The sequence below is a fragment of the Meriones unguiculatus genome, chromosome 6, assembly GCF_030254825.1.
Source record: "Meriones unguiculatus strain TT.TT164.6M chromosome 6, Bangor_MerUng_6.1, whole genome shotgun sequence".
Taxonomy (NCBI): domain Eukaryota; kingdom Metazoa; phylum Chordata; class Mammalia; order Rodentia; family Muridae; genus Meriones; species Meriones unguiculatus.
The window spans coordinates 70,733,817-70,744,536 of record NC_083354.1 but is presented as its reverse complement, the minus strand read 5'-3'; positions in this window follow the sequence as shown (position 1 = coordinate 70,744,536).

The window sequence follows — 10,720 nt, the reverse complement described above, 5'->3', positions numbered from 1 at the left end:
GTGAGGACTGGGACTCCAAGAAGTCAGAAGTCTGGAGAAAGTCTAGAGAAAGACATGAATCAAGCTGTGAGGACAGGCAGGGACACTGGGATGGGCTGGCTGAAATGAAAGATTTCCTGGGATAAAGCTAACAGTGATTAAAAAAAAAAAGCATAAACAGTGAGACTGTGAAGAGGTGGGCTCCTTTCTTCAATAATATGATAAGATAAGAATGGATGTTTTCAAGATTCGTAACCAAAGTTTGAGACAAATTGCAGAACAAGTATAAGCAACCAGAGGACTCTACCAGCATTGCTGAGGACCGGTTGGCTGATATGCTATTGGTAGCAGGCAAATTGGACATGGGCTTTCTGAAGAGTGTTTTGACTGTGTTTGTTAATTATCATTAATTTCTCTTCAAAGTACTGATCCTGGAGCACACTCATTTATAATCAAAGAGGCATGAAGAGTTATGTGCGTTTAAACAATCCAAAAAACTTAGATACAACTCAAATGTCCGTTGATGTTGGAATTCTTGAATATTCTAAACACTAAAATGCCCACACTGTGTGATCTTTCCAGCATTTCCAAATAATGAGATAAATTTACATGACTGATAAGGTAATGTTTGCAAAGATGTTAGTTGGTAAAAAAGAAAGTTGTAAGTCAACAAAATGTTATGACAGTAAATTTGAAAACCTTATGCATGCTTTCTAATGTGCAGGAAAAGTTCTGGAAAAAGACAAATCTAACTTTTCATGGTTATCTTTGAAAAGAGGGAAATGAGAAGGAATTCTGGATGAGACTTCTGCTTTCACCTACATTCTTTGTGTTGTTTACGGAGAAACTCTCGTCAGCTAGTTTTCCAAGTCTACCAGTAAATTTCTAAAAATTTGCAGTACTACATCCATATGCAAAAGAGGATAAATGGCACTCAAAAAAATTAAAAATAGAACTCCCACACTGTCCAGCCCTTACCGAGTATGTGCCCAAAGGAAGCAATGTCAGGATGTTAAGATCACTGGCACCTCACACTCACTGCGTCCCTATTCATAATAGCCAAGGAATTGAAGTGTCCCTTAACTGATGAACACATATAAAAATGATATATGCAGAGAGAATTATCCAGTAACAATTAAAACCTGCCCTTTACCACAACATGGATAGAATGGGTGACCATGTGCTGGATGAAATAAGCCAGGCGAGAAAAGATGAGTGCTGAGTAATCTTCCTCTTACATAGTATCTGAAAACATTGTCTTGGAAGTTGAGAGTAGAGTTATCGTTGCCAGAAGCTGGAGAGACTAGGTGGTAGTGGGGACAGGGAAATGTTAATGGATACTTTTGGGGCGCTCTTGACCAGTAGAGTGTTTACAGATGATAAAATTTACTGTACATTTCTAAAAGGTAAAATAAAATATTAAAATTTTTACACTGTAAATGATAACTGAGGAAATAGATCTCTCTGACTTGGTTCCAGTGTTCCAAAACGTATATGTTCATCTAAACAGTATGTGATATAGCATTACCATATCTGCTTTGTATGTTATCATGTATCAGTTAAAGTAATCTTAAATGGTTTTAGGGATGAGTGTAGCTGGGCTAGAGAGTTTGCCAAGGACTGGAAAAGCCTGAGTTTGAGCCCCTACACCTATGCTACAAACTGCTTCACCACCATTCAATATGTTAAGATCTACCATACATTTTCATTGGGAAAAAAAATCCCCAGTAAGTGGCACACATTTTTGAAGCCCTCTGACCAAGTGCTTTACAGAAATTGGTGCATACCTAGAGCATACACACATTTTAAGGAAAAACTAATAACAACCACCTTGCCTTTAAGTGTTGTTCATATATATAGTCATAGCTGTTAGCTTTTGCAACAACATTGAGTAACCGAGCACACCAAAACAAAGCCCGCTCTGCCATGTGCCCGTGGGTCAGCCAGTCTCGGTTGAGTTAGCTCGACAAGGCTTGCCTTCAAACTACGTCAGACCAGGCTTCTCTTTATGTATCTCGTAGGTCTTCGGCCAGTGGGCTAGCCAGGCCAGGTTCTTCCTGCATGGGAGAGCGGGGAGAGCATGAGTGCTGCCCCATGCCATCCTTTACTCACCCATTTGGGGTTGGCACACTGTTCACTGTGCCCACATGGCCACACCTAAATCAGTGGGAGAGGGAGATGTCTTTGTTTCTAGCAGAAAGATCTGCAAAGTCACGTGGCAGAGGGCAGAAGCCTCGGTGGGAGTAGGATTTGGGACCTCTAATGCAATGAGTTTACCACAATTTTCATGAGTTTCCTAATTTCTCCTTCTATGCTGATTTTCTCTTCAGTGGTTATGTATTACTTATGAAAAGACATTTAATATTCACTTCTTCAGAAAATAGGTGATAGAGTTTGCTCAGTGCTTGTCTGCCTTGGCCCCAGAATAGACGATCTTTGTGGACTATCTCTATCCTCACCAGTTCTTTCCCCCACCGGTGTCTTTTATGACATACCTGAGACTCTGCTTTCTGATCTGAGCAGCCTTGGAGGCGTTCCTTTCCCTTTCCTTGGCTCTCCTCCTTTTATTATGAGAGGCTATCCACCTTGGAGAATATGCCAGAATGTTATATGACTTCCTGAGAAATATGAACCTATGAATAAGAATGGCAGCCAGCCATTGCTGCCTAAGTGGGAACACACCGAAGTTACCAGAAGCCCCATCTGGAACATTTCATGGTTCCCCGGTGGAACCATGAAATGCACATCCAGCTGCAGAGAGCAAGCGACGAAGGCAGCTGAAATGCCGCGATTTTGGAGTGTTCGGCAGCGACATAACTCAGTATTCCAGATTCCTTTTTGCTCCTGGCTTTTCCGTGTCCAGCTTCACAAAAGCACCAGATCTCAGGAGGAGTAGATGGTAAAGCTACCTGCTGTGCTGTGACTATGAACATACCCACAGAACAGGCTAACAGTTTTTGACAAAGTGTTTGGGACAGAAATCACTCCCTTCTAGAGTGTCACTGCCCCATTCCCAAACTTGGGGCTCAAATTCTGATTTAATGTTCCTGAGAGGAGGCAAGCGGACCTTTTCAGCTATGTGGCAAATCTCCCGCCAGTCTCCGAGGGCTCTTCAAAGAAAGACATTTGACCCTTTCTGTGTGGGAGGAGAGTGGTGGGTGGATGGGGGGTGTTTATGGATGTGTTAGATAGAAAATTTCGCATTGTGAATATTTATGGATCTTTAAACCCTTCCCCTGCTCTGTCTTTTATCAGGGTCCTTCCATTCTGTTTCCTTTTGCATTCTAAACTATTCCTTTTCCTTGTTTCTCAGGTGCCTAGCTGAGAGAATTTCCCAGCTCCACCCCGGAATTCTGCCTGGGTCTTTCGAAGTAGAGATGGGTCTGAAAGCATGCTTTAGGGGCCAGGTCCCTCTTGTGACTTCAGACATTCATGTGTTCAATCAAGTCCAAAATAAACATTTCCATTAAATAAGTGTCCTTTGGGCATCTGAGGTGTGCCCTGTGGGGAAAGGGATAGCGTGTCTTTGGTTAGAAGGGAGAGAACCAGAGGAGCCATGGTTTCAGCTCCTCTGTCCCAAGCTGTGTCCATGGGTGAGGTAATCCCATATTCATGCACGTGACTCATTTGCTGCATGTGTATGCACGCACAAAACATGTGCACGAAGCAGCCACTTTTCGAAAGCGCATGTGGGACACAAATCCCGCCCACCTCTTACCCATAATCCCTCTGCACCTGCCGTAAAGTAAGCTTCGGTTCCAACACTGCAGTTGGTTGAATAGGTAGCCCTTGCGGGGCTGCTCCAGGTGAGCCTCACAGAGGAGGGTCGGGGAGGCGGCAACTGTGGAGACAAGATGGGGCAACTTCCAGGCAAGAGTCCTGGGTTCACACAGGCACAAGAGAGGAGTGGGGAGGGGAACCCCATAAGTGAGTGAGGACAGGGAGGGGAACCCCACAGGTGAGTGAGGACAGGGGATGGAAACCCCACAAATGAGTGAGGACAAGGCAGGGGTCCTTATGTGTTGAGATTGGTTCAGCTACCACGGAAACCAGCATAGAAGCCTCCCAAAATACTGCTGTATGATCCAGCTATGTAACCCTGAAGGACTCTAAATTAACACTGCACAGAGATCTTTGCACATCCCTGTGGCAAAACTCCCAAGGCCAAATTATATGGTTGTGTGGTTTGCATGCATATATGGAGTTTCATGTAGCCATAGAGAAGGTTGAAATCCAACCATTTGCAGGAAAATGAATACAGTTAGAAGTTATCATACTAAGCAAAGTGAGACTCAGACAAATATTACATTTTTGTTTTCTCTCATTGGTTAATCCTGGATTTCACATGGATACATGAGATCACTTTTGATATATGTGACGACATGAGAGTACAAGCAAGACTGGGAAACAAAGGCATACTTAGAAGTATGTGGAATCCTGCATAAAAATGTATTTATGAAACTGTCACTGTGGACAATGAGTATACATTGTTGATAGTTTTCAGAATGAATGAACGAACCTTACCTGATCCAACACTTCTTAAGAAAACAAGGGTCGGGCAAACACTATCTGGAATCTCAGAGAAAGCATGAACAATAGGCTCTAGGAGAGACCACTATTTTCTCAGGAGACCTTTAACCTCTGCTCCTGGAAGATGTCATTTTAGGGCCTTTCCACTGCTTTCTCAAGACAGCTGACGCCAATAAACTGGCCTTGTCAAATTAATTCATCGAGCATGCTTTATCTAAAGTCACAGTGAAAGTTCCACAATGGAAAAATGCAAATCCTTGATCTGATTATCTGGAGCGAAAAACATCCCAAACAAATAAATAACTGTGAGTTCCTAAGGGCGGCCATGCTGAGCAGGAACAGCGGGGCAGGCATGCTGTCTGGTAGAACACCAGAAGATGCGGGGTGTTATTAGAGACGGCATAGACTGATGGTAACGACGGATGAGTTCTCTGCTAAAATGAATGCCTCAGAGGGATGAGAACTCGACCACGGTCAGAGACCCACTCTGGGATAGAAGGGAATGTGTGGTTTTCCCCCAGCACTCCAGCCTGGAGATGCTAGGGAGAGTAGCTGGTATTTCTCTCTGAGGTCTGCTCTTTGGTCTTGTCATCCTCTGTACCCCCTGTGTGAGGTTGGCTCCAGGCAGGGGGCCATCTGTGCGAGTTAGGGCGTAACACTTGTGAAACTGTTGTGCCGAATTCAGGCTCTGCAAGGCCACTGAGGGTTGTGCACTCCGAATGCCTAGGGCGATCTGGCATAAATAGATAGTGCATGCACTGCTCCAGGCTTTATCTCACCATACGTCCTCCTGCAGCCTCTTTGCCTGGAAAATTCCTTAGAACTTGTGTTTTATGAAATATTCTGTGATCCTGATAAAATTAGAAAACCAACCAACCAACCAACCAACCAACCAACCAAATAAACAAAAAAACCCAACAAACCCAGTTGGCAACTGCTGTTTCTCAGGGTTCCCATTTTGATTGTTTGACTTTGGTCCTTTTTAAATTAGTTCTGTCTTATTAAGAATCTTCTCAGAGAGTCAGTCTAATGATGTTGTTAAAGATGAACTCCCATTTCTATGGTTCACTGTATGCTGGCTTTCTATGTCACCATAACACTTCTGGTCCCGGGAAGATCCATTTACTCTGTGGATTGTCCTTTTGACAAACTGCTCTAAGAAATACAAACCACGTCTTAAACTTCAAATCCTTTGCAAAAAATTACATTTTGCACCTAGGCCAGGAGTATGTTGAAAAGACATGGCAGAAGACACACCCACCTTAGACTCTTTTGTGAGAGGTTAAAGTACTATTCTGGAATGGACAGGATTTTGAAAATAGTTGTCTGGTATAGGGTTGGCTGTGCCTTCACTGTCCTACAGAGAAAATCTACCATAAGCCACAAGCATGAGTGGGCTAGTCCAGTGCAAGGGGAAGAAAGAAAAATTTCTTGGAGTTCTCATCCATTCATTCAACAATTTTTTACTGAGCAATGACCAGTTTCCAGAGTGCCAACAGTTACCATCATCATCTTTGTGACATCACCAGGAAAGGTCCCTTTTGAAGCGTTCTCAACAGAAATGAGTATTATATTATTAACAATTAAAAACCTCTTTATGAAGTTTACATGTATGAAGTTGCATCTTACAGTAACTGTCACTTGAGTTTCTCATATCTGACACTGACAACTGTTAAAAATAAATTTTCTTTGTAAGTTTTATATTTGCATGTTAGCATGTTGTGTACTACAAATAAGGAAATGCCAGAAGAATATGCAAAAAACCACAACAACAACAAACTGTGTCTAAAGCAGTGGTTCTCAACATGTGGGTCACGACCCGTGGGGGTTGGCTAACGCTTTGACAGGGGTCACCTAAGACCACTGGAAAACACAGCAATTTACATTATGCTTCATGACAGTAGCAAAATTACAGTTGTGAAGTAGCAACCAAAATAACTTTATGGTTGGGGTCACCTCATGAGGAAGTGTGTTAAAAGGGAGCAGCATCAGGAAGGTTGAGAACCACGGCTCTAGAGGGACACTGTGACAACTGAGGCAGGTGCTAAAGCTTGCCATGTGTGTGAGCAATGTGCCATGCCCAACACGCAATCATCTGGGCTCTCTCCACAGCCACCACTGTGCTGGCTGTAGCACCCCCACCTCTGCCAACTGCTCTTCTTCTCCTATATGCTCCTCATTACACAAGGAGTGATTGGTGTTAAGGTATTGAGATGTCAGGGTGTGGGGACTGGGTACAGGAAAATGCATCTGTGTCTGCAGAGGCCAGCTACACCTATGCCCAGTAATTTTATTATTATTGAACATTTTTTTCAACTTATCGATCTCTTTTCCTCTCTCGCTCACTCTTTCTCTATTTCTTGTTTTTGTTTTCTGTTTTTTGAGAGAGTGTTTCTCTGCATAGCCCTGGCGTCCTGGAACTCGCTCTCCTGACCAAGCTGGCCTCACACTCACAGCTGTCTGCTTGCCCTGGCCTCCTGTTCTGGGATTGGAGGTGTGCACCACCACAGCCCGGCACTGATCTCCTTTTGTCAGTGTCTCCAGGTGGCTTAGCATCCTCCTGGGAAGGAAGCAGCACACAGAGCCCATCTCCCTGACAGAGCTGATGTTTGTTCCTTAGTGACTGCCCTCAAGGAAGCCCAAATCCTCAGCAAACTTGGAAGCCAGCCTCTAGGCATCATTTCATTTTGCAACATTTTAAAATGTCGCATACAAGGCACACTGCAGGAAAAGTGTTATATGGCTTACGTAAGAGTAGAAACTGGGGTGCTATGGGCCAGGCCATTAGGGTACACAGGGAACTTCACAATGATAGGCTTCCTACCACTTGACCCTTCTACTGGCCAGTTTTTTCTCCTGCTTAACAATAACGGTGTGTGTACATGCACGTGTGCGTGTGTGCCTGCATGTGTGCATGCGTGTGTGTGTGTGTGTGTGTGTGTGTGTGCGTGCCCCCATGGTGGCCTATAGGCCAGGAAGCTTCCCTCTTTAGCTCTTCTCCTGTTCTATTTCAGCCTGCGCTTTGCTTAGGTAAAGACTTGTCCAAGGAAAACTGCCTATTTATGGGCTTGATTTTGAGGAGTAGAAGCATGGTGCTTCCTGCCTCTGACTTAAAGAAGCCTTTCCCAGAGGGAGCTCACATTGTAAACGCAACATGGAACCATGGAATTTGATAATGGCTCATGATTTTAATCCTCTCCCAACCTGTACTACCATGGGTTCGAATCAGCTCATCTTTTCCCATCTCTTGCTCCAAACCCTGATCCCATGCTACATTCCAGTTCTGTGTTGTGGAACAGTAGTTCACCCTCCCGTATTCACGTTCCCTGTAACCAAGCACAGACTGAAAATATCTTTTAAAAAATTGCATCTGTACTAAGTCTGTTGAGATGTTTTCCTTTTACCCCTATCCTTGCAGGAATACAGTGTAACAACTGTCGACACAGAATTTGCATTATACTGGATTTCCAAATGACTTAAGGGATGGTGTATAAGATATGGGGATGGAGATTAAGTGTAAACACTGCGCCATTGTATATAAGGAACGTAATAATCTACAGATCTGGGTATCCACGAAGCCCTAGAGCCAATTTCATGGAGATACTGACAGAGACGTGACTACATCCTACTTTTTCTTACCATTAATAGTGGGAGTGACAACGGGGCTTGTTTCAAACAGTTGTCAAAGGACTGCGTGAGCTGGTAGGTGTGAAAAACTCAGCATGTGGAATAAAATGGAGAATCAATAATCACAGTCATGTTAATGATGGCGATGATGATGATGGTGATGTTGCTGATGATGATGGAGATAGAGATGGTGGTGAACAGAGATGGAGAGGCAATAATCAAAGAGGCCCCAGTAAACTGAAAATTCAAGCCTCTGGTCACCTTGAAGAGGCTGAGGATATTTCATCAGGAGGTGCTTCATGATACCACCAACCATTGGCTTCTGAATAGCCGACAAGCTGCAAGAGAAAATAATATTGCTTAGCTTCCTATCTGATAAAAAAATGTGTGTATTCTTCTACCTGTGTCCTGTCTCACTTCCTTTCCCCTCACCTCTGCCCATTTCTCTTTGTCTTCTTCTGAACATGGGGGCTTGCTATGTGCAGCCCAGGCTGGCCTTCAGCTCCTTTCTCAGCTTCAAAGTGGGGATTGCAGTCACATGCTGCGATGCCCAGCCCCAAGGTTTCTATGAAGACAAATCAGCGATTTTTATAAAACCATTTGGAAAAGAAAATGGAAAGTATCATCATTGTGACTCTCTCTTCTGTCATAAATATATGCAGATCTTTCTCCTGCCACTGACACAAGTAAAATAGACTATATTTTATCTTTTATTGTCCATTAAAGTGCACTTTAACGTGTGTGGAAATGAAAAAGTTGCTATTAGAGTTTATTGCATATAGTTTATTAACATACAGTCTTTATCTCACTACAAGTTTATTCCAGAAAGGGGTGAGCATGGCGAAACACCAAACAAACAGTAGGAAAACAACACAACTTAGAATGCTCTTTGTACATTCAAGACCCAAAAGTGCAGCAAATGATCCAACAGTTTGCCTAGGACTAAATAAACAGTGGATGCACGCTATTGAAACAGCTGCCTGCCAACATCAGGCAACTTCTCTAGGATGAGTTAAAGAGGACTGCATCTGATGGTCATTATCTTCTAATAATTCACGCTGAAATTATTAGACATTGTCTTTGCTCTTAGCACTCCCCGGGAGGCTCTGCCGTGTCTTATCTTCTTAAATTCCTGACTAATGATTCTTCGAGTAGCTATTGTTAGCAACTTGTCTTATAGTTGAACAAAAAAAAAGCTCTCTAAGGTAGAGTAGCTTTCTGAGGATGATGGTTTATGAGAGACAGAAGCAGGATTTAATCCAGGCCACGTGACTCAAAAGCTCACACTCCCAATCCCTTCCACATTAATGTGTGGTATCTTGCACAGCCTCTGGGGTGCCTGTGTTGGACAAGTAATAAAAGTGGGTCCCCCCAAAAAGGAGGCTATGAGTCCTGAAAGCAGCAGCCACGTTGCTTCTTACCCCGTGGCTCTGCAGCTCATTTTTCTCACAATGTTCCTGAAACACACTTGGGTTTGTGAAGCAGCTGTCTTCATGGAATACATATCTGTAGAGGAAAAATACATCTTGGGCCCAGTGTTGCCATGGTAAGTGAGCTATGCGTCACTGCTGCTCAGCAAGCCATAAATAATAGCGGCAATTCATAAAGCCAGGCTCCTGTGCACTGGTGCCATCCTCAGAACGCCAGCCCTTCCCGGAGCCCAGCACATCTGTTGCTATAACTCAGAAGAAATCAGACTCCTGGTATTTCCAGTGAGCAGTGTGGGACAGCTACTTTTTAAGAAGCATGGAATAATCTTACATACTTTGGTGACTATGCAATTGACAGATAATTTACTTCCCATTCGTCAACATCCTCAATGAAGGAAAATGCTGTTTTGATTAATAGGATGATTTAATGGGGGAACGGAGGGAAAAAAATCAATCTGGAAACTGAACATTTGGATAATTTATGGGCAGCATGGCACAGGAAAGGCTGCATCAGATTCTGGGCAAGTACGAGTTATGTTCTTCAATAAAGAGCTTATAAATAAACATGAAGGCCCAGCAATCCTGAACTTCAAGATTAATCTCATCAGAACCAATAAGGGTTTCAGCTTCAAAGAGGAAAATCTAGGGCAGGGTGCCCAGCTCAGCTGACAACCTAAGGAAAGAGAACGCTTTTGGAGAAATTAAAAACCCCTCTTTGTTACTTATCTTTATTTTTAAGACTATGTAGAAGAGGAGTAAGGGTCTATATGTCTATACATGTAATCTCGCAAAATTTTAACACAGAGTTAATCTTGGAGTTGAAAAGGCTTTACAATTTATTAAGGCCAACCTGCTCGTGCTGTAGGATGTGAGAGCCCAGTGAGCCAAATATTCTTGGGCACAGGGAAATCTCCAGCCCACCTTCATTTCTCTTTATAAGATTTAAAAATCACTCATGGAGGACGTGGGTTGGCATTTATTGGTACTTGCCCATGTGTGCCAGCCCTGCCAGCCCAGCCAGCCCAGCGTTTAATTCCCAGTCTCTCTCTCTCCCTCCCTCTTCCTCACTCCTCTCTCTCTCCCCACCATGAGTGAATGAGTGAGGGAGAGAGAGAGAGAGAGAGAGAGTGTGTGTGTGTGTGTGTGTGTGTGTA